The sequence below is a fragment of the Choloepus didactylus genome, chromosome 11 (genome assembly GCF_015220235.1).
Source record: "Choloepus didactylus isolate mChoDid1 chromosome 11, mChoDid1.pri, whole genome shotgun sequence".
Lineage (NCBI taxonomy): Eukaryota > Metazoa > Chordata > Mammalia > Pilosa > Megalonychidae > Choloepus > Choloepus didactylus.
Window position 1 is genome coordinate 86,618,773 of NC_051317.1, and position 25,466 is coordinate 86,644,238.

The 25,466-nt window shown below is 39.4% G+C and overlaps 1 long non-coding RNA gene across 1 annotated transcript in view; it reads left to right on the top strand.

The window, feature by feature from the left end:
• LOC119505936 overlaps window positions 1–25,466 on the top strand; it is a 66,740-nt gene that overhangs the window by 25,101 nt on the left and 16,173 nt on the right. The window contains exon 3 of the long non-coding RNA XR_005210909.1: window positions 25,311–25,356. This is a non-coding gene — a long non-coding RNA (uncharacterized LOC119505936). The remainder of the gene's footprint in view (window positions 1–25,310; window positions 25,357–25,466) is intronic.

Genomic DNA, 25,466 nt, shown 5'->3' on the forward strand with positions numbered 1-25,466 from the left:
ACTTGATTTTTTTAGTTGCTATTGAAAATGGTATCTTTTTCTTGAGTGTCTCTTCAGTTTGTTCATTTCTAGCATATAGAAACATTACTGACTTATGTGCATTAACCTTGTATCCCGCTACTTTGCTAAATTTGTTTATTAGCTCTAGTAGCTGTATCGTCGATTTCTCAGGGTTTTCTAGATATAAGATCATATCATCTTCAAACAATGACAGTTTTACTTCTTCTTTTCCAATTTGGATGCCTTTTATTTCTTTGTCTTGCCGGATTGCCCTGGCTAGCACTTCCAGCACAATGTTGAATAACAGTGGTGATAGCGGGCATCCTTGTCTTGTTCCTGATCTTAGAGGGAAGGCTTTCAGTCTCTCACCATTGAGTACTATGCTGGCTGTGGGTTTTTCATATATGCTCTTTATCATGTTGAGGAAGTTTCCTACCTTTTGAAGTGTTTTTATCAAAAAGGGATGTTGGATTTTGTCAAATGCTTTTTCAGCATCTATTGAGATGATCAATTGATTTTTCCCTTTTGACTTGTTAATGTGTTGTAATACATTGATTGATTTTCTTATGTTGACCCATCCTTGCATGCCTGGAATAAACCCCACTTGGTCATGGTGTATGATTTTTTTAATGTGTCTTTGGATTCGATTTGCAAGTATTTTGTTGAGGATTTTTGCATCTATATTCATTAGGGAGATTGGCCGGTAGTTTTCCTTTTTTGTAACATCTTTGCCTGGTTTTGGTATTAGATTGATGTTAGCTTCATAAAATGAGTTAGGTAGTGTTCCATTTTCTTCAATGTTTTGAAAGAGTTTGAGTAAGATTGGTGTCAGTTCTTTCTGGAAAGTTTGGTAGAATTCCCCTGTGAAGCCATCTGGCCCTGGGCATTTATTTGTGGGAAGATTTTTGATGACTGATTGGATCTCTTTGCTTGTGATGGGTTGGTTGAGGTCTTCTATTTCTTCTCTGGTCAGTCTAGGTTGTTCATATGTTTCCAGGAAATTGTCCATTTCCTCTACATTATCCAGTTTGTTGCCATACAGTTGTTCATAGTATCCTCTTATAATTTTTTTAATTTCTTCAGGCTCTGCAGTTATGTCACCTTTTTCATTCATTATTTTGTTTATATGGGTCTTCTCTCTTTTTGATTTTGTCAGTCTAGCTAGGGGCTTGTCAATCTTGTTGATCTTCTCAAAGAACCAACTTTTTGTGATATTTATCCTCTCTATTGTTTTTTTGTTCTCTATGTCATTTATTTCTGCTTTAATCCTTGTTATTTCTTTTCTTGTACTTGGTTTAGGATTGGTTTGCTATTCATTTTCTAGCTTCTTCAGTTGATCTATTAGTTCTTTGATTTTGGCTCTTTCTTCCTTTTTAATATATGCGTTTAGTGCTATAAATTTCCCCCTTAGCACTGCTTTTGCTGCATCCCATAGGTTTTGGTATGTTGTGTTCTCATTTTCATTCGTCTCTATATATTTAGCAATTTCTCTTGCTATTTCTTCTTTAACCCACTGATTGTTTAGGAGTGTGTTGTTTAACCTCCAGGTATTTGTGAATTTTCTAAGTCTCTGATGGTTATTGACTTCTAATTGTATTCCATTGTGGTCAGAGAATGTGCTTTGAATAATTTCAATCTTTTTAAATTTATTGAGGCTTGTTTTATGTCCCAGCATATGATCTATTCTGGAGAAAGTTCCATGAGCACTAGAAAAGTATGTGTATCCTGGTGATTTGGGATGTAATGTCCTGTATATGTCTGTTAAATCTAATTCATTTATCAGATTGTTTAGGTTTTCAATTTCCTTATTGGTCTTCTGTCTGGTTGATCTATCTATAGGAGAGAGTGATGTGTTGAAGTCTCCCACAATTATTGTGGAAACATCAATTGCTTCCTTTAGTTTTGCCAGTGTTTCTCTCATGTATTTTGTGGCACCTTGGTTGGGTGCATAGACATTTACGATTGTTATTTCTTCTTGCTGAATTGCCCCTTTTATTAGTATGTAGTGGCCTTCTTTGTCTCTCAAAACATCCCTGCATTTGAAGTCTATTTTATCTGAGATTAATATTGCTACACCTGCTTTCTTTTGGCTGTAGCTTGCATGAAATATTTTTTTCCATCCTTTCACTTTCAGTTTCTTTGTGTCCCTGTGTCTAAGATGAGTCTCTTGTATGCAACATACTGATGGTTCATTTTTTTTGATCCATTCTGCGAATCTATATCTTTTAATTGGGGAGTTTAATCCATTTACATTCAACGTTATAACCGTAAAGGCATTTCTTGAATCGGCCATCTTATCCTTTGGTTTATGTTTGTCATATTTTTCCCCTCTGTCTATTAATATCCTTTATTGTACCCATACCGAATCTCTTTAGTACTGAACCTTTCTCCAAGTCTCTCTGTCCTTTCTTTGTTTCTCTGTCTGTAGGGCTCCCTTGAGTATCTCCAGTAGGGCAGGTCTCTTGTTAGCAAATTCTCTCAGCATTTGTTTGTCTGTGAAAAATTTAAGCTCTCCCTCAAATTTGAAGGAGAGCTTTGCTGGATAAAGTATTCTTGGCTGGAAATTTTTCTCACTCAGAATTTTAAATATATCGTGCCACTGCCTTCTTGCCTCCATGGTGGCTGCTGAGTAGTCACTACTTAGTCTTATGCTGTTTCCTTTGTATGTGGTGAATTGCTTTTCTCTTGCTGCTTTCAGAACTTGCTCCTTCTCTTCTGTGTTTGACAGTGTGATCAGTATATGTCTCGGAGTGGGTTTATTTGGATTTATTCTATTTGGGGTTCGCTGAGCATTTATGATGTGTGTATTTATGTTGTTTAGAAGATTTGGGAAGTTTTCCCCAACAATTTCTTTGAATACTCTTCCTAGACCTTTACCCTTTTCTTCCCCTTCTGGGACACCAATGAGTCTTATATTTGGACGTTTCATATTATCTATCATATCCCTGAGGTCCATTTCGATTTTTTCAATTTTTTTCCCCATTCTTTCTTTTATGCTTTCATTTTCCATTCTGTCATCTTCCAGGTCACTGATTCGTTGTTCAACTTCCTCTAGTCTTGTACTATGAGTGTCCAGAATCTTTTTAATTTGGTCAACAGTTTCTTTAATTTCCATAAGATCATCCATTTTTTATTTAGTCTTGCAATGTCTTCTTTATGCTCTTCTAAGGTCTTCTTGATTTCCTTTATCTCCCGTACTATGGTCTCATTGTTCATCTTTAGTTCTTTGAGTAGCTGCTCTAGGTGCTGTGTCTCTTCTGGTATTTTGATTTGTGTGCTTGGGCTTGGGTTATCCATATCGTCTGTTTTTTTCATATGCTTTATAATTTTCTGTTGTTTTTGGCCTCGTGGCATTTGCTGAACTTGATAGGGTTCTTTTAGGATTTGTAGACCAATTGAAGTCCTTATCTCTAATTTATCAGATCTACAGCTTCGTGGAGTACACTTTCTCTAACTAACCAGCAGGTGGCGTCCATGAGCCACCTGTTCTCCACAAGCCAGTTCTCCCCTGATTAGCCTTTTTGGTGAGTGGGGGAGTGAGTCTTGTGGGGTCCAATTGGTGTACCAAGCTTGCGTGTGTAGTTGGTGTTGCCTGCCCTGTATATGGGGCGTGTTTCTGGGCAGTCAGGGAGGGGGGGGTGGCTCTAACAATCAAATCTCCCTGGTGATCCTAGAGTTTTAAAGCTGCTGCAATAGTCTAATCCTTCAGTTCAGTCCTGCCACAGTTTGTCTCTGCCACTGACCCACAAGTCCTTGGTATTGGCGTATGGCTCCTGAGACTTGCAAGTGGGCCCCTCTTCCAGGCCGTGCACCCCGGGTCCTCTGTTGAGGGATGACTGTGCTATGTCACAGGTGAGTGCCGTCCCCCCAGGGCAGTTCTGGGCTGCTGGGCTGTGTAGGGAGGCTCCCAGTCTGCTGAAATGATGGCTGATTGGGGCTTTGTTAATTCACACTGCTCTACCTTCCCAACTCTGGGACAATCAGCTGAGGTTGCAGGGAAGGCTAATGTCCACGCCCAGTTTTGTGGTGTGTGCCTGTTATTTGAAGCACTTCCGTCACACTGGGTTGTCTGGGGCAGTTCTGGGCTATGGGGCTGGCGATGGGCAGGAGTGTTTCCTGTGCACCAGGATGATGGCTGTGAGCGGACACCCCCCTTTTCTTGGGAAGTTGTGGTGTTTAGTGAATTTTCTCAGCCCCTGGATTATTGCGTTTTGTCTCAGAGCTCTCCTAGTTCTGCTCTTGACTTGACCTGCCCAAATTGCAAGTCTTTGAAGCTTTCTGTATTGGGCTTCTTAGAGTAATTGTTTTAGAAAAAGAAAAAAGGATTAAAAAAAAAAAAAAAAACGGGCCCTCCTCAGAGATCTAATGGGTTATTGAAATGCTAAGAGACAAAGCAACCAGGGCCATTAAGGAAAGGTCCACAGGGCAGAGAGATCAGCTTTTCTTCGGGATTTGCATATGCGCCTCAGGGCCCTTCCCCTTTCTCTGTTCACCAGAACTCCAAAAATCCTCCGCTTTTATTTTGGAGTTTTTCGTGTTGTTTTTTCTCTATGCCTGTCTCCTCTCTGCTGGGCTGGCTGCTCTCAGATTCTCTGGTGTCTGGTCTCAGTCTATCTATGGTTGGAGTTTGGATCAGTAGAATGAGTTTCCGATAAGGGCTGCCACTGCAGTTCTCCCTTCTCCTTCCCGGAGCTGACAGCCCCTCCTCCCACGGGACTGAGCCTGGCAGGGAGGGGTGCGGGTCCCCTGGCCGCAAAAACTTACAGATTTCGCTGATCTCAGCAGTTCCACATTTTCATGAGTGTTGTATGAAGTATGCCCAAAGTCAGATTGCTCTGTGGTGTCCAGTCCACGCAGTTCCTGGCTTTCTACCTACTTTCCTGGAGAAGTAACTAAAACATACAGCTCACCAGTCTGCCATCTTGCCCCGCCTCCGACAATGGATTCTTAGATACATAAAAAACACAAGTAACAAAAGAAAAAGTTTATAAATTGGATTTCATCAAAATTTAAAACTTTTTGTGTATCAAAGGACATTATAAAAAAGGTGAAAAGACAACCTATAGAATGGGAAAAAGTATTTGGAAACCATATATTTGATAAGGGTTCAATATCCAGAATATGTAAAGAACTCCTACAACTCAACAACAAAACAAAACAACCCAATTAAAAAATGGGCAAAGAACTTGAATAGACATTTCTTCAAAGAAGATATACAAATGGCCAATATGCACATGAAAAGATAAGCAACAACATTAGTCATTAGGGAAATGCAAATCACAAAACCACAACAAGATACCACTTTACACCCACTAGGATGGCTATTATTAAAAAGACAGAAAATGACAAGTGCTGACAAGGGTGTGGAGAAAAAGGAACCCTAGTACATTGATGGTGGGAATGTAAAATGGTGCAGCTGCTGTGGAAAACAGTTTGGCAGTTCCTCAAAAAGTTAAATATAAAATTACCACATGATGAGCAATTCCACTTCTAGGTAAATAGCCCCAAAGAATTGAAAACAGGGACTTAAATGGACACTTGGACACCAATGTTCATAGCAGCATTATTCACAATAGCTGAAAGGTAAAAATAATCCAAGTGCCCATCAACAGGTGAATAGATAAAATGTGGTACATACATACAATGGAATATTATTCAGCCGCAAAAAGGAATGGAGTTCTGATACATGCCACATGGATTGACCTTGAAAACATTATGCTAAATGAAATAAGCCAGACACAAAAGAATAAATATTGTATGATTGTACTTATAGAAAGTATCTAGAATAGGTAAATTCATAGAGACAGAAGGATTCGCGAGGTTACCAGGGGCTGGAGAAGGGGAGAATCAGGAACTATTACTTATTGAGTACAGGGGTTCTGTTTGCAGCAATGAAAAATTTTGGATATAGATAGTGGTAAGGGTTGTACCACATCGTGAGTGTAAATAATGCCACTAAATTGTACACTTAAAATGGTTAAAATGGCAAATATTATGTTGTATATATTTTATTACAATTCATTTTAAAAATGTTTTTAAAAAATAAAATTTTAAAAAATAATCTAAATGTAGTTTCCTTCAGGGATTTGTCCCTGAATTTTTCTCTTTTCATTCTACACCTCTTCTTAAGTACTCTAATCCGTTCCTCCTGCTGGCTTCAGTTACCATTTCTATGGCTTTGGTCCAGATCCCCCTACCTTCTACCTTTTACCATCAACGACAGGCACCTCAAACTCGGCATGCCCAAACTTGTCAACTCTGCAGTGTTCCGTCACAGGGAATGGCTCTGTTATCTCCTAGTTGGCCAAATTGAAGACTTGGGAGTCTTCCTCTCATCTTCTACCACCTCTGCTGTCTTACAGCCACCTTTCCAGTTATCTTTTGAATCTGCCTCCTTGACTACTCTCATAGTTTAGGCCACCATTTTTTCTGTGACATTACAACATCTTCCTAACTGGTCTCCCTGCTTCCAGCCTTCCCCTCCTCTATCAGCTTTTCACACTTCCTGCTTTAGCCCTTTCAATGGCTTTCCCCTGCCCTTAGGATCGATTCTAAATTCTGTAACATGGTTACAAGACCCTGCATGACCCCGGGCACATCCTCCTCCTCTCCTCCACCCCCTTCTTACATTCTAAGATCCAGGCCTACTGACCTTCAAGTTTTTTAATACCCTCTGCTCTTGCTCCTCTCTGACTCTTTGACTTTGTTGCCTCCTCTGCCTGGAAGTCTCTTTTTTTCTCTTCTCTTATTTAACTTCTATTTGTCCTTCAGGTTGCAGCTTAAACCTCTTTTCCTCCAGGAACTCTGGCTTAATGCCCACCACCCTAGCTTAGATGTTCCTCCCATGACCTGTGCTTCCTCTATCAAAACTGCTAATGTAATTGCTTCTGTGATCTGTCTCCTCCAGAGAAATTTAAGATGGAATGTATGCCCACCGTGAGCACCACTGTGCCCCCTGCCACAGTCTCTGGCATGTAGTAAATGCACAGCAGTCACTGCAGGAATTAACGAATGCATGGGCAACCACCATTTCACATACATTTTAACCAAAAAACATAAATGGAGTCTTGCTGCCTTTATGGAATTATTAAGCGGAAGTAGCTTAGCCAGAATAGCAGTAACTCAACAGAGTTGGAATTATAATTCTGACTAATTTGTTAGAACTGTCCCTTTGGTAATATATTTTACAATTCAAAAAACTTTTGCAATAGTACATACTCTCATCTTCCCTTTTAAAACTCGTGTGTGTGTGTGTGTGTGTGTGTGTGTGTGTGTGTGCCCGTGTGTGTATATCAGAGAATGGAATTGGCCTTTGTAGTCCAGCAGTATGAACTAGAAATCTTTGTGAAGATTATTTCTTAGCAAATTTTTCCAAAAATTATCTTAAAGCAAGAATGTGGTAACTGGGTATGAAAAATGTATTTTACTAGCAGCTATAGACAGACCGTATTGCTCAGAGAATTTTAACATGTAGATGCTTAAATGCACTGTTGAAATAAAGTGATATTATGTTCTAAGGCTGACCAGTGTCGGAATTAAGAATGTCTGTTGGCAGAAGAGGAAGTGTTTGGGAGCTAGAAAACACTGGCCATTTGCTCAGATTAATTCTGAGAAGGGGGAAAAATCTATGAGCATGAGAATCCAAAAAACTTCAGACAGAATTTCTAGGAAAGCAGTCAGAGTGAAAGCAAAACATTTAGAAACTAAAAGAATTAAACTTCAAGTTGAATAAATTAAGAAAGCAGGAAAGGAAACTGCATAGGTCTAGTTTTAAAAGGAAGAGAATGAAAGTAGTTCTGAGCAGATCTCATGGAATTCCCGGTAAGAGGAAAGGAAAACAAGAAAATATGAGTGTCCACATCAGATTATCAAAGCTGTTTTCTTTTCCTTAGATTCAGAGCTGTAATTAAGTATCCATAAGCAAACTATGCTTTCCACCTCAAGCCTGGCCTGTCCTAAGCTCTCCCACACCCTGTGCTCCTCTCTTCTCCATCTTCTCATGCATGAAGAAACCCAGGACTCTCCTTCATGCCCACAACCAGACTAAGTAACCTCAATTCTTCCCATTCAATAGCTCTTGGGTCTATCCACTGACACTACCCTGGTGTAAACCTGCACAAGCCAAGCAGTGGGCTCTGGAGACAGACTACATGGGACCACAGGCTTGTTCTAGCACTTCCCTACCAGCCAACTGGCCTAATTATTCTCTGTGTCTCAGTTTCCTCCCTTGTGAAAAGAGGCAGGCCCACCTGGACCATTGCCTGGTGTGAAGATTACATGAGATAACGTGAATAAAGCTCATAGAACAATACTTAATCCATTGTGGGTCCTTAAGGCCACATGGACATTAGGTATTACTATTCCTGATGGTTTCCTACCTTCCTTTCTTGCCTCATTTGAATTGATTTTCCTGGAGTTGACTTTTCAAAATAAACTCTCGTCACATCACCTTTTTGCTGAAAACTCTTAGGGAAGTTCCTGGTGGCTTTTAGGTAAAGCCTAAATATCATTAAAAAGGCCTTCGAGGCCCAACTTGTCCTGGGCCCCGCCTCCCTCTGCAGCCTCATCTTACACCCTCTCCACTTTGCTTTGTTCTCGGGACTCCAGACACTCTGTGCTTCTTTCAGTTCTTCAAACTGCGCCAGCTTCCTCCCACCTCAGGGCTTTTACACAAGCTGCTTCCTCTGCCCGGAATGCAGACTCATCCTTCCCGTCTCAGCGGGAGCCTCCTCACTTCCTCAGGGAGACCTTCCCCAGGCTCCCTGACGAGGTCAGCCCTCTCTTGGCACCGGTACTTCTCCTTGTTGACCCCGTGGAGGCCTGATCGGACACACATTTGTGTGATTGTTGGGTTCACGTCTCTCCCACCACCATGGAGGAAGCTCTACGAGGGCAAGGACCATGTCTTTTTTTGTTTTATTCTACCATCAGAATCTAGCATAATTCCTGATTCATAGCACGGTAGATGTTCAATCAGTGTCTCTTGAAGGAAGGGAGGGAGGGTGAAAGGGAGGGAGAGAGGAAAGAAAAATGCATGCCTACGTCCTTGCCTGTTTTGAAAGGGACACTGCTGGGAGGATTTGTGGTGGTCACAAAGAACCATCTCACACCACAAGCTTTTGTCACCTCCCACTGCCTTTGATTCAGAAAGGCATTTAATTCTCAATTCGATTCCAGTGTTTATTCTTAGGAAAAGTGGTCCTTGCACTGGCGTTGTAGTTGTGACCTCTGAATGCAGCTGATTGGCTTGTTTCTCCTTGTACAGATAGTTTTTGGTCCCCATCAAAGCATGAGGCTGCAGGGGAAAAAGTCAAACCAATAAAATCCAAAAGAGCCTCCTTGCCCAGCACTTGAGCTTGTTCTCTAGTATTTCTGCCCCCAACTGAGGAGACACCCATGTAAGGAACTTGAGCACAAGTGGAAGACAATGGAAAGAAGAGAAGGGGTGGGGGGAGTCTTCCCACATCCACCTCTCTCAACCTCCTAGAGAAAGTACTAGAAAATGAAAATAGCATAAACAAAAGGAAATCATTTCTCTGAACCATAAGCAGAGGAAAGGTGTGTTCCTCCTGCTGCATATGGGTGAACGTGGGTAAACATCACAGAGAAGGAAAGAATGTCAACGTTGAAAGGGAAGTCTCCCCCCGAATCCAAGTCTGGTCTTGCACGAGTGAGTCAACTTAGCACCAGAGCAGTGAAGGAGCTCTTCGAGGTCATGCAGAGGCCTGGAATCTAGAGGAAAGAAAGGTAGAAGAAGGGAGCTGAGAAGTATTGAGTGGTGGCCGCTCTGAGCTCTGAGCTCCTACCAGCAGTAGGGACTTTGCCCTGATTAATCCTTATATAATTCTGTGAAATGGAGTTCATAACCATTTCATTCATAACAGATGAAGACATTGAAGCTCAGAAAGGCCTAACAGAAAGATGTAAAACTGCTGAACGAAATACTCTGAGGCTGCCAATGCAAAGTGTCCTGGTTCAGCCACTTACTTGATCTTGAGCACTCTGTACTTGGGTACCCTTATCTGTAGCAGGGCCACACATTCTAGTTTGCCTGAGTAGGTCCTGCTTACACCTATTGTACCAGTGTCAATGGTTTTATTAATAAAACCCCCTTTCTCTCTCAAAAGTGGCCCAGTTAGATAATAAGTTTATATCTTTGGTCATCCTGCTATCTATAAAATGGAGACAATAATATTACCTAAGTCATGGAATGGTTGTAAGGAATCAGCGGGGTTTTGCACATAAAATGCCTATGCATATTCCATGCAAGCTACAGCCAAAAGAAAGCAGGGGTAGCAATACTAATTTCAGATAAAATAGACTTTAAATGCAAGGATATCATAAGAGACAAAGAAGGACCCCATATAGTAATAAAAGGGACAAATCACCAGAAGAAATAACAATCATAAATGTTTATGTACCCAATCAAGATGCTCCAAAGTACATGAGACAAACATTGGCAAAACTGAAGGAAGCAATAGATGTATCCACAATAATCATGGGAGACTTCAATACACCACTCTCTCCGATGGACAGATCAACCAGACAGAGGACCAATGAGGAAACTGAGAACCTAAACTATGTGATAAATGAATTAGGCTTAACAGACATATATAAAGCATTATATCCCAAATTACCAGGATAAACATTTTTCTCTAGTACTCATGGAACTTTCTCCAGGATAGATCATATGCTGGGGCATAAAACAAGCCTCCATAAATTTTAAAATATTGAAATTATTCAAAGCACATTCTCTGATCACAGTGGAATGCAACTAGAAGTCAGTAACCATCAAAGATCTAGAGCATTCACAAATATCTGGAGGTTGAACAACACACTGCTAAACAATCAGTGGGTCAAAGAAGAAATTGCAAGAGAAATCGCTAAATATCTAGAGATAAATGAAAATGAGAAAACAACATATCAAAACTTTTGGGATGCAGTGAAGGTGGTATTGAGGGGGAAATTTATAGCTCTAAGTGTACTAATTAAAAAGGAAGAAAGAGCTAAAATCAAAGAACTAAGGAAGAACTGAAGAAGCTAGAAAATGATCAGCAAACTAATCCTAAAGTAAGTAGAAGAAAAGAAATAACAAGGATTAAAGCAGAAATAAATAAGCTGAAGAACAAAACAAAAACAAAAACAATAGAGAGAATAAATAAAACCAAAAGTTTGTTCTTTGAGATGATCAACAAGATTGACAAGCCCTTAGCTAGACTGTCAAAGTCAAAAAGAGAGAAGACTCAAATAAACAAAATAATAACTGAGATGGGGGACACTACTGCAGATCCTGAAGATACTAAAAAAAATCATATGAGGATACTATGAACAACTGTATGCCAACAAACTAGACAATTAAGAGGAAATGGATAATTTCCTGTAAACACATGAACAACCTGATGGACAAATGAAGAAACAGAAGGCCAGAAGACCTCAACAAACCAATCACAAGTAAAGATATCCAATCAGTCATCAAAAAGCTTCCTACAAATGTTCTTTTATTGTATGTTTGTTTTCTTTTTAACTTTTTTTTCATACAGTTGATTTAAAAAAGAAGGGAAAGTTAAAAAAAAAAAAAAAAAAAAAACAAGGAAAAAAAAAAGATGTAGTGCCCCCTTGAGGAGCCTGTGGAGAATGCAGGGGTATTCGCCTACCCCACCTCCACGGTTGCTAACATGACCACAGACATAGGAGACTGGTGATTTGGTGGGTTGAGCCCTCTACCACAGGTTTTACCCTTGGGAAGACGGTTGCTGCAAAGGAGAGGCTAGGCCTCCCTATGGTTGTGCCTAAGAGCCTCCTCCCGAATGCCTCTTTGTTGCTCAGATGTGGCCCTGTCTCTCTAGCTAAGCCAACTTGAAAGGTGAAATCACTGCCCTCCCCCCTACGTGGGATCAGACACCCAGGGGACTGAATCTCCCTGGCAACGTGGAATATGACTCCCGGGGAGGAATGTAGACCTGGCATCGTGGGACGGAGAACATCTTCTTGACCAAAAGGGGGATGTGAAAGGAAATGAAATAAGCTTCAGTGGCAGAGAGATTCCAAAAGGAGCCGAGAGGTCACTCTGGTAGGCACTCTTATGCACACTTTAGACAACCCTTTTTAGGTTCCAAAGAATTGGGGTAGCTGGTGGTGGATACCTGAAACTATCAAACTACAACCCAGAACCCATGAATCTCGAAGACAGTTGTATAAAAAATGTAGCTTATGAGGGGTGACAATGGGATTGGGAAAGCCATAAGGACCACACTCCACTTTGTCTAGTTTATGGATGGATGAGTAGAAAAATAGGGGAAGGAAACAAACAGACAAAGGTACCCAGTGTTCTTTTTTACTTCAATTGCTCTTTTTCACTCTAATTATTATTCTTGTTATCTTTGTGTGTGTGCTAATGAAGGTGTCAGGGATTGATTTGGGTGATGAATGTACCACTATGTAATGGTACTGTAAACAATCGAAAGTACGATTTGTTTTGTATGACTGCGTGGTATGTGAATATATCTCAATAAAATGAAGATTAAAAAAAAAAAAAAAAAAAAAAAAAAAAGCTTCCTACAAATAAAAGCCCAGGGTGAGATGGCTTCACAGGGGAATTTTACCAAATTTTCCAAAAAGAACTGACACCATTCCTACTCAAACTCTTTCAAAACATTGAAGAAAATGGAATATTACCTAACTCATTTTATGAAGCCAACATCACTCTAATACCAAAACCAGATAAAGATGCTACAAGAAAGGAAAACTACAGGCCAATCTCCCTAATGAATATAGATTCAAAAATTCTCAGCAAAATACCTACAAATCAAATCCAAAGATACGTTAAAAAATCATACACCATGACCAAATGGGGTTCATCCCAGGCATGCAAGGGTGGTTCAACATAGAAAATGAATCAAAGTAATACAATGCATCAACAAATCAAAAGGGAAAAATCAAATGATCATCTTAATATATGCTGAAAAAGCATTTGACAAAATTCAGCATTCTTTTTTGATAAAAACACTTCAAAAGCTAGGAACTGAAGGAAACTTACTCAATATGATAAAAGGCACATATGAAAAGCCCACAGCCAGCATAGTACTCAATGGTGAGAGACTGAAAGCCTTCCTTCTAAGATCAGGAATGAGACAAGGCTGCCCGCTGTTGCCACTATTATTCAACATTGTGCTAGAAGTTCAAGCCAGAGCAATTCTGGCAACACAAAGAAATAAAAGCCATTCAAACTGGAAAGGAAGAAGTAAAACTGTCATTATTTGCAGATGATATGATCTATACTTGGAAAACCCTGAGAAATAGAAAACACAGCTACTTGAGCTAATAAACAAATTCAGCAAAGTGGAAGGATACAAGATTAATGCACATAAGTCAGTAATGTTCCTATACACTAGAAATGATCTAACTGAAGAGTCACTCAAGAAAAAGATTCCATTCACAATAGCAACTAAAAAAAATGAGGAATAAACTTAACCAAGAAAGTAAAAGACCTTTAAACAGAAAATTACATAACTTTACTAAAAGAAATAAAAAGGGACCTAAAAGGAGAAGAAAGAAGATGGTAGCATAGAGAGGAGTGGAAGTTAGTTAGTCCTCCTGAAACAACTAATAAACCACCAGGAACAATGAGTAAATAATCTGGAATAACTGCTGGGGGACAAACATGACTGTCCACACATCATATATCAACCTGGATTGGGAGGAATGCCTGAGAGCGCAGCATAAAATCTGTAAGTAAAGACTGCAGACCCGTGCTGAGAGCCCCTCCCCACAGCAGCCCGAACTGCAAAAGCTCACTGTGATAAAGAGCAGCACTCTCTGAACAAGTGAATATACCTCAGTCCAGCTCCAACTGGGGTTTTGATTAACAAATGTGGACTCCTCAATACAAGCTACAAATCTCCAAAAGCAGAGGCTTTTAGTGATGACTGACTTTAAAGAGCCAGCGGGCTTCTCTGTGCCAGAAGGGGGAGCCCAGAAGACTGGGTGCTATCTCTGGTCAGCAGGTAAAGATGGGGGAACAGTGGACTGGCCCTGAAGGGGGGCTGTCTGTCCCTTTTTTCTCTCCCTCAACCTGGGCGGCTCAGTGGAGAAAGCTGCAGCCATATTCAGTTCACAGCTCTCTGACCCAAACAAGGGTGGAGATAGCAGAGTCAGGGAGACAAAGAGCCTATTTAAATGCAAATGAAAACTCCCTAGGGCATGTAACTTCCTTAAGAGGAAGGAGGTAGTGCCCAGCCCTGCTACTGGCCTTCCACTCAGAACCAGACCCCTGGGAGAAAACAGCCAAAACAGAAACTAAGGACTAAGGGAGCCACACCTCCTTACACCAGTCAGGAGCTAGAGGCTGACAGGTACCACCTGTGGGGAGGTTAGGAAAAGCATAGCAGCTTGAGGCCTCACAGGGTGTCTCAATCTTCTAAGACACACCCTCAGGGAGACCTGATACTGAATATTGCCGCTTCTGAGACCTGAGCCTGTTCTGGTCTGGGAATACCTTATTGGGGTAACCAAGGAAACCAGATCCCTAGAAAACAGAAAACTACAACCTACACTAAGATAAACAAAGTTATGGCCCAGTCAGAGGAACAAACTTACACTTCAACTGAGGTACAGGAATTGGAACAACTAATGCTAAATCAATTAAAAATGTTTAGGGAAGATATGGCAAAAGAGATGAAGTGTATAATGAAAACGCTGGGCAAATATAAAGTAGAATCAAAAGTTGAAAAAACAACTGGCAGAATCTATGGAAATGAAAGGCACAACACAAGAGATGAAAGACACAATGCAGACATACAACAGCAGATCTCAAGAGGCAGAAGAAAGCACTCAGGAACTGGAGAACAAGACACCTAAAATCCTACACACAAAAGAACAGATAGGGAAAAGAATGGAAAAATATGAGCAACAGCTCAGAGAATTGAATGACAACATGAAAAACAGGAATGTACATGTCATGAGTGTCCCAGAAGGAGAAGAGAAGGGAAAAGGGGCAGAAGTAATAATAGAGGAAATTTCCCACCACTTATGAAAGACATAAAATTATGGATCCAAGAAGCACAGTGTACCCCAAACAGAATAGATCTGAATAGGCCTACACCAAGACACTTAATAATCAGATTATCAAATGTTAAAGATAAAGAGAGAATCCTGAAAGCAGCAAGAGAAAAGAGATCCATCACATACAAAGGAAGCTTGATAACACAATGTGTGGATTTCTCAGTAGAAACCATGGAGGCAAGAAGGAAGTGGGGGGATATATTTAAGACACTGAAAGAGAAAAACCACCAACCAAGAATCCTATGGCTGGCAAAACTGTCCTTCAAATATGAGGGAGAGTTTAAAATATTTCTGACAGACAGTGACAGAGTTTGTGAACAAGATAACTACTCTTAGGAAATACTAAAGGAAGTACTACAGACAGGAAAAGAGGAGTGAAAGGTTTGGAACAAAATTTTGGGTGATGGTAGCATGGCAATGTAAATACATTGAACAAAGATGACTGTGAGTATGGTTGAAAGAGGAAGATTAGGAGCATGTGGGACACCAGAAGGAAAGAGGAAAGATAAAGACTGAGACTGTATAACTCAGTGAAGCCTAGGGTGCTCAGCAATTGTGATAAAATGTACAAGTATGTTTTTACATGAGGGAGAACAAATGAATGTCAACCTTTCAAGGTGTTAAAATTAGGGTGGGATTGGGGGAAAAATACAATCAATGCAAACTAGAGACTATAATTAGCAGAAACATTATATTATGCTTCCTTTAATATAACAAAGGCAATATACCAAAGCTAAATGCATATAAGAGGGGGACATAAGGGAGGGGTGTGGGACTCTTGGCATTGGTGATATTGTCAGACTCTTTATTCTACTTTAGTTTAATGCTGTCTTTTCTTTTGTTGCTTCCTAGCTGTTATGTTTTGTGTTTATTTTCTCTTTCTTTTTCTTTTGTCTCTCTGCCTTCTTTGACTCTTCCTCTTGCTTTGTGGAAGAAATGGAGATGTCCTTATATAGATAGTGGTGAGGGTGTTGAATATATAAATATGTGACTATACAGGGAACCATTGATTGTTTACTTAAGATGGAATGTATGAGGTGTGAACAAAACTGACTTAAAAAAATGGGTTGATGAAGAAGACTTAAGGACACTATATTGAGTGAAATAAGTCAGACACATGAGGACAAATATTGCAGGGTCTCACTGATATGAACTAATTATAATATGTAAACTCATAGACATGAAACATAAGTTACCAGGATATAGAATGAGGCTAAAGAATGGGGAGTGGCTACTTATTATGAGCAGATTGTTCAACTAGGGTGAACTTAAACGTTTGGAAATGGACAGAGGTGATGGTAGCACTTTGTGAGAATAACTAACTGTGCTGAATGGTGTGTGAATGTGGTGGAAAGTGGAAGCTCAGAGTCACGTATGTTACCAGAAGGAAAGTTAGAAGTTAAAAGATAGGAATGTATAAAACAGGGTATCCTGTGGTGGGCAATGTCTGTGATTAACTGTACAAATATTAGAAATCTCTTTCATGAACTAGAACAAATGTATGACACTAGAACTAGAAGTTAATAATAGAGGGGCATAAAGGGAGAAAAGTACACCTATTGCAAAGTATATACTACAGTTAGTAGTATTCTAACATTAGTTCATCAACAGTAGTGAATGTACTATACCAGTACTATGAGTCAATAATGGAGGGGGGGTGGTTAGGGGTATGGGAGGATTTAAGTTTCCTTTTTTTTTTTTTTTTCTTTTTTTTCTTTTCTGGAGTAATGAAAAATTAAGAAATTAAAAAAAATTAATTGTGATGGATGCACAACTATATGATGAGACTGTGGGCAACTGATTGTACACTTTGGATCTTTGGATAATTGTATGGAATGTGAACAATCTCAATAAAAAAAAAACTAACAGAGGAAAAAAAGAAGAGGGGAATACCTAAAGAGATGGCAAGATATTCCATGTTCATGGATAGGAAAGCTAAACATTGTTATGATGTCAATCCTACCCCAACTGATCTACAGATTCAATGCAATGACAATCAAAATCCCAACAGCCTATCTTGGAGACCTCTAAATTATCAAATTTATTTGGAAGGGAAAGAGGCCTTAGACTGCTAAAAACATTCTAAAAAAGAAAAACAGTGGGAGGACTTACACTTCCTGACTTTGAAGCCTACTGTAAATCCACAGTGGTAAAAACAGCATGGTATTGGCACAAAGATAGATATATTGATCAATGGAATTGAATTGAGAATTCAGAAATAGACCCCCAGATCTACAGCTGACTGATTTTTGATAAGGCCCCAATATCTACTGAACTGGGACAGAACAGTCTCTTCAACAAACGCAGCTAGGAGAACTGGATATCCATATACAAAAGAATGAAAGAGGATCCCTACCTCATACCCTATATAAAAATTAACTCAAAGTGGATCAAAGACCTCAATATAAGAGACAGTACCATAAAACTCCCAGAAGATGATGTAGGGAAGCATCTTTAAAACCTAGTAATAGGAGGTAGCTTCTTAGACGTTATACCCAAAGCACAAGCAATAAAAGGAAAAAGTAAATGAATGGGAACTCCTCAAAATCAAAAGCTTCTGTACCTCAAAGGAAGTTGTCAAAAAGTTAAAGAGGCAGCCAATGCAATGTGAGAAAATATTTGGAAAACGTGTCTGATAAGAGACTGGTATCTTGAATATATAAAGAAATCCTATAACTCAATGACAATAGTACAAACCGCCCAATTATAAATGGGCAAAAGATATGAAAAGACATTTCTCCAAGGAGGAAATACAAATGGCTAAAAAACACATGAAAAAAATGTTCATCTTCACTAGCTATTAGGGAGATGCAAATCAAGACCACAGTGAGATATCATTTCACACCAATAAGAATGGCTGCCATTAAAGAAACAGGAAACTATAAATGCTGGAGAAGATGTGGAGAAATTGAAACTCTTATTCATTGTTGGTGGGACTGTGTAATGGTACAGCTGCTCTGGAAGACAGTTTGGCAGTTCCTCAGAAAACCAGATATTGAGTTATCCTAAGATCCAGCAATTTCACTTCTCAGTATACACCCAGAAGATCTGAAAGCAGTGACACAAACAGATATTTGCACACTGATGTTCATAGCAGCATTGTTCACAATTGCCAAGAGATTGAAACAATCCAAATGTCCTTCTACACATGAGTGGATAAACAAAATGTGGTATATACACACAATAGAGTAAGAAGGAACAAGGTTGTGAAACATATGACAACATGGATGAACTTTGAAGACATAATGTTGAGTGAAATAAGCCAGACAAAAAGGAGAGATATTGTGTATTACCACTAATGTGAACTCTGTGAAAAATGTAAAATAAGTGTTTTATAATGTAGAATATGGGGAACCTAGAGATAGACAGAAGCTAGCGAAAGGGGAATGATAATCTAATAGGTACAGATATGGTAATGAGGGTGAACTTAATGGTATGCAATGGTCAAGTATGACTGTGGTTCGTTAATAGGATTATACGTATCAGTGACACATTGAAGGTGAACATGTTTGTAAATGGTTGTTTAAAAGCATGTAACTCACAGAATACCACCACAAACCTAAGTAAGTGTTAGCATGATATATTTATAAGGTTATGACACTGGTGCAGAGGGTTAATAACAGAGTGGTATGGAAAAACTACACATTATGTATTAAAGACTGTATTTAATAGGAATGTCTTACCAACACTACACTAAAACTAGGAATGAATAATTAGCAGCTGATAAGAGTTCTGGGATGTATTTTTCTACAATAATTATTTAAAGTTGAGAGCGATGATGATTGAACAATCAAGTGAAGATAATGTAAGAAACTGACCATTTGTTTTGGGATAGAAAATATATTAGTGAGGCCCCTCCCCTCAGCGCATCGGCCTTGCCGAGCCGGCTGGCCTGCCTGGCTCCCCTCCCCGGCCCAACGGGCTGGCAGGCTGCTCTGAGGAGGCGGGGAGGGGAGGACTGGGCTGGCTGGTCGGTGGGCAATGATGCCCAACTTCTGCGCTGCCCCCAACTGCACGCGGAAGAGAATGCAGTCCGACCTGGCCTTCTTCAGGTTTCCGCGGGGCCCGGCCAGATGCCAGAAGTGGGTGGAGAATTGTAGGAGAGCAGACTTAGAAGATAAAACACCTGATCAGCTAAATAAACATTATCGGTTATGTGCCAAACACTTTGAGACCTTTATGATCTGTAGAACTAGTCCTTATAGGACAGTTCTTCGAGATAATGTTATACCAACAATATTTGATCTTACCAGTCATTTGAACAATCCACATAGTAGACACAGAAAACGAATAAAAGAATTGAATGAAGATGAAATCAGGACACTGGAACAGAAAAAAATTGATGAAACTTCTGAACAGGAACAAAAACATAAAGAAACAAACAACAGCAGTGCTCAGAACCCAAATATAGAAGAAGAGGGTGAAGAACAGGATGAAGATATTTTACCTTTAACCCTTGCTAAAAAAGAAAAACCAAGTGGGAGGACTTACACTCCCTGACTTTGAAGCTAATTATAAAGCCACAGTTGTCAAAACAGCATGGTACTGGCACAAAGATAGACATATAGATCAATGGAACTGAATTGAGAATTCGGAGATAGACCCCCAGATCTATGGCCGACTGATCTTTGATAAGGCCCCCAAAGTCACTGAACTGGGTCATAAAGGTCTTTTCAACAAATGGGGCTGGGAGAGTTGGATATCCATATCCAAAAGAATGAAAGAGGACCCCTACCTCACCCCCTACACAAAAATTAACTCAAAATGGACCAAAGATCTCAATATAAAAGAAAGCACCATAAAACTCCTAGAAGATAATGTAGGAAAACATCTTCAAGACCTTGTATTAGGTGGCCACTTCCTAGACTTTACACCCAAAGCACAAGCAACAAAAGGAAAAATAGATAAATGGGAACTCCTCAAGCTTAGAAGTTTCTGGACCTCAAAGGAATTTCTCAAAAAGGTAAAGAGGCAGCCAACTCAATGAGAAAAAAATTTTGGAAACCATGTAGCTGACAAAAGACTGATATCTTGCATATATAAAGAAATCCTACAACTCAATGACAATAGTAGAGACAGCCCAATTATAAAATGGGCAAAAGATATGAAATGACAGTTCTCTGAAGAGGAAATACAAATGGTCAAGAAACACATGAAAAAATGTTCAGCTTCACTAGCTATTAGAGAGATGCAAATTAAGACCACAATGAGATACCATCTCACACCAATTAGAATGGCTGCCATTAAACAAACAGGAAACTATAAATGCTGGAGGGGATGTGGAGAAATTGGAACTCTTATTCATTGTTGGTGGGACTGTATAATGGTTCAGCCACTCTGGAAGTCAGTCTGGCAGTTCCTTAGAAAACTAGATATAGAGATACCCTTCAATCCAGCGATTGCACTTCTCAGTATATACCCGGAAGATCAGAGAGCAGTGACATGAACAGATATCTGCACACCAATGTTCATAGCAGCATTATTCACAATTGCCAAGAGATGGAAACAATCCAAATGTCCTTCAACAGATGAGTGGATAAATAAAATGTGGTATATACACACGATGGAATACTACACGGCAGTAAGAAGGAACGATGTTGTGAAACATATGACAACATGGATGAACCTTGAAGACATAATGCTGAGCGAAATAAACCAGGCACAAAAAAACAAATATTATATGCTTCCACTAATGTGAACTTTGAAAAATGTAAAATGAATGGTTTATAATGTAGAATGTAGGGGAACTAGCGATAGAGAGCAATTAAGGAAGGGGGAACAATAATCCAAGAAGAACAGATAAGCTATCATGGGTAAATTTAATGTTCTGGTAATGCCCAGGAATGACTATGGTATGTTAATTTCTGATGGGTATAGTAGGAACAAGTTCACAGAAATGTTGCTATATTAGGTTACTTTCTTGGGGTAAAGTAAGAAAACGTTGGAAGTAAAGTAGTTATCTTAGGTTAGTTGTCTTTTTCTTACTCCCTTGTTATGGTCTCTTTGAAATGTTCTTTTATTCTATGTTTTTATTTTTATTTATTTTTATTTATTTTTATTTTTCATACAGTTGATTTAGAAAAAAAAAGTTAAAAAAAAAAAAGCTAAAAAATATGCAGAGCCCCCTTGAGGAGCCTGTGGAGAATGCAGGGGTATTGGCCTGCCCTACCTCGAGGGTTGCTAACATGCCCACAGACATAGGGGACTGGTGGTTTGATGGATTGAGCCCTCTACCACGGAATTTGCCCTTGGGAAATCTGTTGCTGCAAAGGAGAGGCTAGGGCTCCCTATAATTGTGCCTAAGAGCCTCCTCCCGAATGCCTCTTTGTTGCTCAGATGTGGCCCTCTCTCTCTAGCTAAGCCAACTTGAAAGGTGAAATCACTGCCTCTCCCCTACGTGGGATCAGACACCCAGGGGAGTGAATCTCCCTGGCAACGTGGAATATGACTCCCAGGGAGGAATGTAGACCCCGCATCGTGGGATGGAGAACATCTTTTTGACCAAAAGGGGGATGTGAAAGGAAATGAAATAAGCTTCAGTGGCAGAGAGATTCCAAAAGGAGCTGAGAGGACACTCTGGTGGGCACTCTTATGCACAATATAGACAACCCTTTTTAGGTTCTAATGAATTGGGGTAGCTGGTGGTGGATACCTGAAACTATCAAACTACAACCCAGAACCCATGAATCTTGAAGACAATTGTATAAAAATGTGGCTTATGAGGGGGGACAGTGGGATTGGGGGGGGGGCATAGGGATCACACTCCCGTTTGTCTAGTTTGTGGATGGATGAGTGGAAAGGTGGGGGAAGGAAACAAACAAACAGACAAGGGCGCTCAGTGTTCTTTTTTACTTTAGTTGCTCCTTTTCACTTTAATTATTATTCTGGTTATTTTTGTGTGTATGGTAATGAGGGTGTCAGGGATTGATTTTGGTAATGAATGTACAACTACGTAATGGTACTGTGAACAATCAAATGTACAATTTGTTTTGTATGACTGCGTGGTATGTGAATATATCTCAATAAAATGAATAATAATAATAAAAAAAGAAAATATATTAGGGAAATTAGGAACCCACTACTTAATAAATCAAGCCCACGACTTGAGGCTTGCTCTTTTGAAACTTAGGGTTGTAAATGGGAGGCTGAGCCCTCCTATAATTATGCCTAAGAGGCACCTCCAGAGAACCTCTTTTGTTGTTCAGATGTGACCTTTTTCTCTCTAAGCCCAACTCAGCAAATAAATTCATTAACCACCTCCCCCCACCCTCATGAGGGACATGACTCCCAGGGGAATGAATCTCCCTGGCGACATGGGACGTGACTCCCAGGAATGAGCGTGGCTCTGGCAGTGAGGGATTCAAAATGCCTACTTGACCAAAAGGGGTAAAAAAAAGAAAGGTAGCAAGCTGAGGTCACAGTGGCTGAGAGATCCCAAACAGAGCTGAGAGGCTATCCTGGAGGTTTCTCTTATGCAAACTCCAGCTAGACATCCCAAATGGCCACAGTATGCCATGCCCTTACCAAAAGTAGTCCCCAAATACCTAGGTCCCTACCTGAGATTGTATAAAAGATTCTGTCACTAAATTTTATCTCTCAGAAACTTAAATCCACCGGAGTGTTCCTATGCCAGACAAGTCCTAAAACCCAGAGGCAACAGCCTCTTTAAGAACAACAATCAGATGCAGCCCCCTTCCCCATAGTGTTGACACCCCTTTTCAATATGAACAAGTTAGGGTGCTCACTGCCTAGACACCCCTGAAGTTGGAGAAAGATTAAGTGAGAGGAAGGGGTAGCAACAAAGAGATAAGATTTAACAAACGTCTATGAATACTGAAACTTTATATAAATATATATATATATTTTTAGATGGTGGGGTGTTCAAATAGCTGGAAGGAGATAAATGACATGGTGGAACTGTAACCTATAACAGCTTTTAAAATTTGCTCTATAGCTACTTGTTGAATTGTGCTTTGAAAGTCTTCACCTTTCTGTATTTACCCTACATTGCATAATAAGGAAAGAACTGAAACTGTGGAACTGTAATTTTTTAAAATTACCTATATAACTGCTTGTTGAGCTGTACATTGAAAGTTAACACCTTTCTGTATGTATATTTTACAATAATGGAAAAAGCTGAAGTTGTGAAGCTGTGAACCATGACATTCTTTGAAATTCGCTAACTACTTGTCAAATCATACACTTTGAAAGTTATGTATATATGTTAAAGTTCACAATTAAAAAAATTTATTCGGCCCATTAGTGATAGGAACCATAAGAAGGTAAAGCTGATTCCAACAGCATTTTGAAGAACTATTTATTTATAGAAATTTGGGGGAATAAAGTGGTGAATAAGTTTTCTAGAATAGATTCAAAACAGTAATGTCCTACAGGGTAGTAAAACTGAAACCTTTGAGGTTATCTTTTCTACTAGGCAGAAATCTATGAATTAACATGTAACTTCAGAACATCTGAATTCTAATTAAATAGAAAATAGAAATGCAAACAAACACACTCCCTAGATAATTAAATAACTCTTAGTTACATGCAATCTTAATCTTTTGAAAGGTGATGTCACAACCCATTTTATCTTATTCAAAGTTTTGGATAATTTTTCTTAACAAAACTGTTTTATCCACATTTCACCAATGAGGAAATTGATGTTTAGAGATGTTAAATACAATGATAAAGGATTTATAGTAAGGTCTGAGCAAAAGTGGAACCCAGGTCCTTCTGACACTTAAACACCTCTGTTAGGCTAGTTGAAATCCATTTTGACCTGTCCTATGAAAATTGTTTTGTGTGTGTGCAGCACTCAACATTACATAAAATAAATGAACTCTGTATTTGGGATTGAATAACCTTTATTGTATTTTTTTTTTATGGTATCAGTTGCAGTGAGATTTGTCCTGTCAAGTAGTTTGTTTTGTATTGATTACATTTATAAACATACTCAAAATAGAGGAATGATGCATTCTTTGCAAACAAACCAAGCCAGAACTAGTGGTGAATGAAGGAGAGCCAGAGTGTAGGAAGTTAAGCCAAGGATGGACCTTAAGAAGGTTATGGTCTTGGGATAGAAATGAAGGAGGGAGATTAACTTTGGCAGCAGTGACCTGAAGAGGCTTGAGGGAAGAAAGCTGAAAAGGAAGGAACCACAAAGCCTGGAATCGACCTAGCTCCCACCTTTTCAGTTTGAAGCTGTGAATGGTGAACTCAGCCAATGTTCTAGCTAGACTAACACAAAAATTGTGATGGGAACTAAGATGTTGACTCTAGAGATTCCAAATATTGAGGTGATTTTCCAATAACCCAATTCCTTGATATATGTTTAAAATGTTTCAGAATTTGAGACTAATCTATAATTCATTTGTATTTGACCTTAGCTTTATGAATGTTATTTGTGATATTGTTTATAGGTCACAATGGATTTTGTTAACTCCTCTGACTAATTAAGGAAATAACCACCTTACTTTTTGATCATTTTTACTAATAGACATTTAAAAATTAAAAAAAAATGCATAGCACCTGGCACATAGTAAGCACTCAATAATAAATGCTAGTTGCTATTATTATAATAATTAGGAAGACATCTAGAGACAGCAAGGAGTAAAGCCATACTTTCCTGATTGACATTCCCATCCACATCTCTGTGAACGACACTCCCTGGAATTGTGTGTTGCTTTGCCCTAATGGCTTCAGACTGATCCAGTGGTGGTGGCCCCGGCCACCCTAGACTAGAGGCCACGTGGGTGCACCACACTTGCCTCTTCAACCTCTGCACGAATGACATTCACCATCTGGTCCTTCTTGGGTCAGGTCGTGGAGACTGCATTTTTTTTTTCTCATACTCCAAAGTCTAGAGCCTAGATTCCTTAAAGAAGAAGTATCAGCAGAAAATTCTGCAAAATATCCCTACCCCCAGTCCCAGCCCATGGTAATTGAGTGGCTTAAGGGAATTGCCTCATCTTCAAGATTAAGAGGTGGGTGTGAATATTTTCCCTGGCCCCTTCAAATACTCATGATTACAGTAATAAAAATGTTAAGCTCTATTGCCTCTTATTGGAGTGAAGACTGCTGAAAACTTCTCATTCCCTGAAGAACCTAATTGTCGATTCTAGTGCATCTAAACAGGTGTTCTGTAGATTGCTTTTTCTAATGCCTTTTCACTGGAAAGATCAGTTTAAATGTTGCTTTGAGCTAATCAGTGATTGCTTCTGTATTCATCCAAATTTATATCTTTGATGTAGTGTACTGGATGAGATGGTACCTTCAGTGTCTATTCATTTAAAGAAGGTAGGTGATTTTTAATTTAATTCTTTGTCCTTTTCTATGTTTTCCAATTTTTCTACAAAATACATGTGTGTTACTTTTATTATTTAAAATGCCTAGTTTAAACCTATATT